This window comes from Pseudophryne corroboree, chromosome 8 (assembly GCF_028390025.1).
Source record: "Pseudophryne corroboree isolate aPseCor3 chromosome 8, aPseCor3.hap2, whole genome shotgun sequence".
In the NCBI taxonomy this organism is placed as follows: Eukaryota; Metazoa; Chordata; class Amphibia; order Anura; family Myobatrachidae; genus Pseudophryne; species Pseudophryne corroboree.
Genome location: NC_086451.1, coordinates 76,306,274 through 76,313,519, shown reverse-complemented (window position 1 = coordinate 76,313,519; position 7,246 = coordinate 76,306,274).

Below are 7,246 nucleotides of genomic sequence, written 5' to 3'. Positions count from 1 at the left end.
CTGGTCATGGCACAATTTCTGTGTATACTGTGCAATGTTTCAGAGTCAGCTCATTTTTGTTCATTCTGTTGCAGTAATGTATAGTGGAAGTTTGTTGTGTAACACTATAGCACTCAGCACTATCACAGCTGCATCACTTCTCTATTCTTATATAATGGGAAGTAGAGTCTATAATCTATGCACTGAAGGACACGTCGCTGACAGACGCTTTATTGAAAACTTAGTCCGACTGCACTGACCTACAGCCATTAGGTTTACTACAGCGTGATGATAGAAAGAGCAAACACTTAGCTTAGCGTTGTATATTCAGACTTTGGGGGGATATATAATAAGCCTTGTAGAGTGATCAAGTGGAAAGAGATAAACTCCCAACCAAGCTCCTGTAAACTGGCAGGAGCTGATTGGTTGACACTATACAAGGGGTGTGCAATAAATTTCCGGATGTGCAGTGCATAGGTAGAGTAGAGACAATCTGACTGTGAACTGTAATCTCTGACTATGTGAAATGTCAAGACACAGGGCACACATATAACACCGCCCCCGCCGCTCATCGCAGCGATGTTAACATCGCAATGCAGTGACGGAGCCCCCTGCGATACCTGTGAGGTGGTGTGCGGGGGGTCTCCGTCACCTCCCTGGGCTCGCCACACTCTTCCCGCGCCGATTAGCAGCAGCAGGCTGTCCCCGGCGCTGCACCCCTGCAGCCGGAAGGACCTCCGGCTGCGTTGCTAGGGGGAGAAGGAGTTTAGCTTCCAGGACCAGGGCTGCCTGGAAGAAGTTATGCCGGAGGAAGGGGGTCTGCGGCGAAGTCGGCGATAAGAAGCACATAGGCTTCTATATGGTATCGTCATCCAAAGATGGCAATACTCTCAGGGGCGAAAACGTGGCGGATGGGGTTAGTACATACGAAAATGTGATAAAACGGAGGTTTTATCGCATTTTCCCTTTAGCACTTCCCGCCCACAGGCAGAACCGTATATAAGCAGCACTTCACACTGAAGAAATCAACATGTTCTATGAAGAGCCATGATCTTGTATGACTACAACAGTGTTCTCAGGTTAGTTATGACCGACTTCGGGCTGCTTTTGTGGAGGAAGCACCATCCCAGACCACTGTGTTTGAGTGATTTGCAGAATTTCAGTGCTGAAGATGGTCCCTGTAAGACGAAGAGCGTTGCCACCGACCTGTGTCTGCCATCACAGAGAACAACGTTGCTAAAGTGCGGGCCACAATTGAGGTGCACGTGGCCCAATTGGTGAAAGAGATATAGTAGGCATCTCATCAGGATCTATCTGCTTGCTACTCCTCAAAAAGCTTGGCCTGAGTACGATTTCTGCATGCTGGGTGACACATCAGCTAACATGAGAGCAGAAGGAGGCTCGGGTGACTTGGTGCTGCAACATTCTAGCCAGGTTTGATGATGGTCACTCAAACTCTGTATAGGACATCATCAGTGGTGGTGAATCCGGGATCTACAGTTTTGACCCCCGAGACCAAACAACAGTCGACCTACTGAATCCCAGTTAGAGGTGCACAGCCACAGAAGTTCTGACATAAGCAAAACGTGTGACCAAGCAAATGCTGGCTGCTTTTGGGGCCAAAACTGGTCATGTACTGTAACTACTGTATCACTCATGCAGCAGCGCACCATCACTGTGGACTAGTACGCTAACCAATACCTGCTGCAAATGCTGAAAGACATTTTTAGGTGCCATCAAAGAACTTGTGCTCATGGTGCCCTTCTCCATCACAACAATGCACCTGGCCATAAATCCAGGAAAGGGGTGGATTGTCTGGCCCATGAATGCAACCAGAAGCTTGGTCATCTGTCGTACAGTCCAGACTTGGGCCCCTGCGACTTCTTCATGTTCCCACAAATCCAGGAGAGGTTGGTGGTGGTACCATTTAGACTCCTTAGTAGATGAGATGATGACTTACTGAAATCATGTTCTCTCAATGTTTTATCTTTCCACAGAGTGTGCGTGAGGTGGAGTCTGGGACAGGAGGAAGGGAGCTGGGGACAGACGGGGGGCGGGCATGCTGCTCAGATATCATCTATTGCAGCGGGTGTCCAGGCAGTTCATTTTAGTTATCGCCGTAGCTGGCTGTGTATAGCGGGCTGGTCCAGCAGTCGTAACCTCCCTACAGCCGTGCATGGTAAACACACTGGAGCAGGAGTTAGTAGAAAAAGAGCTGCACCCGTGAGTGCAAGGTGTGCCATTGATATGGGGCACAAAGGCATATGAGTACCCAGATCCAGCACATATAGTTGCCTGGTGACACTACAATGTGGCATATTGTGAACGAGAGGCACTAAAATGTAAGTTGACATGAACTGGGGGCACTGTGTGTTATGATGTGAACTAGGTCACTACTATGGGGCATGCATTGAACAAACAGTGCAGAGAGGTGTCTCTGTAGAAGCACTGGGTGAGGCCTTCAAAACTATGGGGAGGAGAAAGGTTAGTAGATCGGTGGAACAGCCTAAAACAGCAGAACATTTCTACATGTTTGTGATCGAATAAAAGCTTTTCCAAATCTGAAAAGACTATACAAAAGGCTACAGATCACAGTGGGCCTGAAGTTTTTAAACATAAACGTGGGCAAACTAGATGGTAATTATCTTATGTCAGATTTATTATCCGCTTTCTATGACTGAGGGGGAGATGAATCAAACACTCTAGAAAGATAAAGTGGAGAAGTTGCCTAAAGCAACAATCGTCTCCTATCATTTACTTAACACAGTCTATAAAATGACAGATAAAGTGAAGTTGCCTATAGCAACCAAGCTTGATGGTGTGATAGATCTCCCCTTCAGTGAACAAATTTTCCTCCCCCTTCCAATCCCCTAAATAGAAGTCTCTTATGCAGCTTTATCCTTCTACAGCCAAGGAAATGTCATAAAACTAAAGTGGAACAATTTATTTGCTTAATTATGCCCAGCACAGGGAATTGTAGATGCTGAGCATGGATTTATACCATCTCCCCGAGCAGGGTATAAGAAGAGAACTTGGTTGGGTGTATTTTCGACATCCTTACCTAGTCATATTTCTATCTTTTCCTGACCTAACCACACCCTGTTTAATATCCTAATCAGAGGCGTCGGAATGGCGTGGGGGGATGACGACGACGCAAGGCTCTCTCCTAGCTGGCTCTTCACAGATGCATTACTTTCCAGCAGGGTCAACATGGCCACGGCTCCTCCAAGTAATGCATCTGTAAAAAGAGCCGGCTAGGACAAAGTATGGGGCATAGCACACTGCAGCTGCAAACTTTTTAAAGGAGGAGTCGACGCTGGAATTTGGAGGTAAGCATTTCCCCACACTGAGGGGGAGGGGGAAGCCAATATGTAACTTTTGATGTGCCCTCCCAACCTCAAAACATTCTGGCACCCCTGATCATAATCCCACCCCAATTTATGTTACACTGTATATATATATATATATATATATATATATATAGATAGATAGATAGATAGATAGATAGATAGATAGATATACACAGTATATATATATATATATATATATATAAGGTGGTATAGGCGGCACTCAATGCAGACTTCACAGCACAAAAAGACAATACTTTATCGGGCCAACATGTTTCGGGTACCAAACCCCGTCCTCAGGGCCAGACAAGGCACAAAACACAAACACATATACTTATATAAGAAGAACAAGACAAACATTAATGCAGATCATACTCACCTGCTCCACGGCGCCGCCGCCCGCCAGTCCGTCCGGCCACTCTTGCGCGTCGCCCACCAATGACGTCACGGCGCGCCGCGTCGCAGGAGAGTAACCTAGGCAACCAAACGAAGCCTCCGCTCGGTCACCTACGAAAGTGCAGCATAAACAAAAAACACTCAATACACAAAACATATATAAATGCACTAACAATAAAACCAAACACAAAGGAATACATGCTGTTGATGAGGATCTATAACGGCCATACCATAAGCCCATAAAAAGGCTAAAGACAATGAAACTACACTGTAATATAATATTATAAGGGAGGTACATAAGATAATGAAAGGAGTAACTGATGGATACTGAGATAATATGATGGTAATTTAGAGGAAACACTGTAGTCCCAGGTTCTCATTAAGGCCCCCGGGTGACAGTGTTCCCAGTTTATAAATCCACCTGGATTCCTTTTGTAATAATATCCTATCCCTATTGCCACCCCTTAGTTTACGAGGAGCATGATCTATAAGGATGGCCCTAATACTGGCTACCCCATGGCCCATTAACATACAATGCCGTGCAAAAGGTTGTTCACTTTCTTTTTTCTCAAATGCCTTTTTTATGGCACTCCTATGGAGCGCCATTCTCTCACGGAACTGCCTAATGGTCTTGCCGACATATGCAAGATCACACGGGCACATAAGGAGATACACCACATGGGTGGTGGTACATGTTAACCGATGTTTAATGGGAATTTTACAGCCCGTAGAGGGATGGTTAAAAGTAGTGCCTACTATCAATGTGTTGCATGTGGCACATCCCAAACAACGGTAACAACCATTTTTGGCTCGTAGGAAATGAGATTCCCTATTGATGGCCATGTCAGTGATGTCTAATTTCACAATGTGGTCACCAATGTTCCTCCCTCTAGTGTGGCTTGGCAGCAATGCTGCATTGGCTATGGAGGACATTGCGCCATCCGTTTGTATTATGGGCCACATCTGTTTGGCTTTTTTGACTATTTGTTTACTCTTGGTAGTGTGTTTATTATTGTCTGGCCCTGAGGACGGGGTTTGGTCCCCGAAACATGTTGGCCCAATAAAGTTTTGTCTTTTTATGCTGTGAAGTCTGCATTGAGTGCCGCCTATACCACCTTATCTGTCTATTCGGGACTTTGTGTCTCTGACCGGGAGGGCACCGCAGCAGTTGCATTCATTTGGAGTGGAGTGCCGGGCTGTTCCTGTTTGTTCTATATATATATATATATATATATATATATATATATATAAAATCTATCACCGGTCCGCCAACCCTAAACTATCGTATTGTCATAAGATTATCAGCCCTTGATACGATTGCCAGACAATTATGATTATTTATAGCATAAACCGTTTATATTGTTTAGAATATAATTTCCCATACATTTCCTTCTTCAGAGAGGAGCGTCATCAATTTAAAACGTTTTTGGTTTCGAAAGTCAAATCTTCTAATTAGGTTGGGACCTGTACTTACCATATACATCCTCTGGGGCTATTATATTTAATTTAAAAATTGTGACGTTCTGTCCTAAACCCTGGCAGCAGAATAGAAGTAGTGATGCGGGGAGTGAGGTAGAAGCATGCACTGACACTCCTGATTAATCCTGAAGTATTATCAGAAGACTGATTCAATCACAGCAGTTGTTGCTACAGAAAGTACGTTTATGTTATTCCACTATAAATAAGCCTAAAGCCTAAGAGGTGCATCCGTCTGCAGTTAATGAAGGTTATTACTAGCATCGCTACCAGGTACAAATCTGCAGTAATACCACGGAGACCAGCCAACAATTAGCTTTAGGCTGCAGACTCATGAGAGTTGGTTTTAAGACATTAATGAATATTCGTACAGTCTATTAAAAGCATGTTGACACTCTTATTGCAAACATTAATCTACGCTCACAAGCTTTAAGACATGGTAAAATATAATGGAGTTCTCTGGGAAAGACCATCAAGTAAATGGGGGGGGGGACACAACTTTTTTTTTGAAGCTGAGATAATCCCATTTTACTTTACGCTTTCTTCGTCAACGTTAGGCTTCTAGTGAATGTGAGTGAACCATTGCAGCCACACAGGGCCGGATTAAGTCTTGGTGGGCCGGGGCACTTAAAACTTGGGGGAAGGGGGTGTATATTAAATTGTGCATACCTCCAACATGACCCATTTCAGGAGGGACAAATGCTCATTGCTTCAGTACTATATGTTCTTATGTGAATCCTGCACACTCCTAGTTCAGTAGTCTTCAGTCTGCATATCCTGTTAAGTTGGCCTGAAATTAACCTCAGCCTTGCCAAGTCATCCAGAATCCAGTCTGTCTGCAACTAACCCTTGCCTTGCCAGCTGTTATACTCCAGGTTAACTACATTGTGGTCTTCAGTCTATTGTGTGAGCCCCTACTGCTAGAGGTTTAAGCACAGGCAGACCCCTAAGTACCAGTGTGCGTGTCATGCACTAAGGGAACAGTAGGGGGCTGTTATTGTCAGAAGACCCTCTCACCTGCTCTAGGGGTCTCACACACATAGTGCTGGAGTTCCCTAACACCTGGTTCTGCTGTTGCACAAGAGGGAGAGCTAGTGATGTCAATGTGCTCCGGACTGGGGGCCCCCTAACAGAGAAGGCCCTGGAGCACAGTATGCCCTGCACTATCTTATCTTATCTATGCAGCCACATAAGGATAGTTAACACTCTGGGCTGAATGTAATCACGCCAGAGTTCGGCGGCTGAACTGGGACTTTTTTAAAAGGGTAATCACTTACAAGGCACGGTTCGGATGGCATCCCACACGGCCGCCGAACTCGGGCATCATTACATCCGGCCCTCTGTCTTTATAAATACTCCCCACACTACACTGTGCTGCAGGTAGGGAGGCCAATCCCGGGCCATTTTTTCAATCCCAGGTATCAGGATTGAAAAATGGTCAATCCCGGGATTCCTAGGATCCCCGGGATTGACAGTTCCTTGTGTGGTCACCCCCCCCCCCCCCCGCCACGCACACATAACTCACCATACACCGGGGGCGGGAGGGTGGAAAACATAATCTCCTTTCTCCCACGGCACAGCGTGACCTCTCACTGCACGTCACGCTGCGCTGGGGAGCCGGGAGGAGGAAGTCTGGCAGCGCTTGAGCGTCCTGAGGACTCTCAACGTTGCTCCCTCAATCCCGGGATTGGAATTTCCAATCCCGGGATTGAATCCTGGCCATTTTTGGCCCTAAATCCCGGGATCCCACTGATCCCGATCCCGGCATTGGCCTCCCTAGCTGCAGGGACACTTTGAGAACACATCTACTAAAAGTTAGGACAAAGTCGTAGGTTTTGTTCTAAGCTTTTGACTATGTTGTTAATGTTATGCAATACCTGCACGTACTGTGCTAGCCCTGAATCTGTACAGTGTATGTGAGACAAAGTAAAGGAGAAAATGCTCCCCCTGTGGTAAGATGAGGGCGGGGACACAGCGCAGGGGCGGACAGTGCATGTGCATTACTACATTACCTAAACAGTGGCCAGGGCCCATCAACACCTATGTAC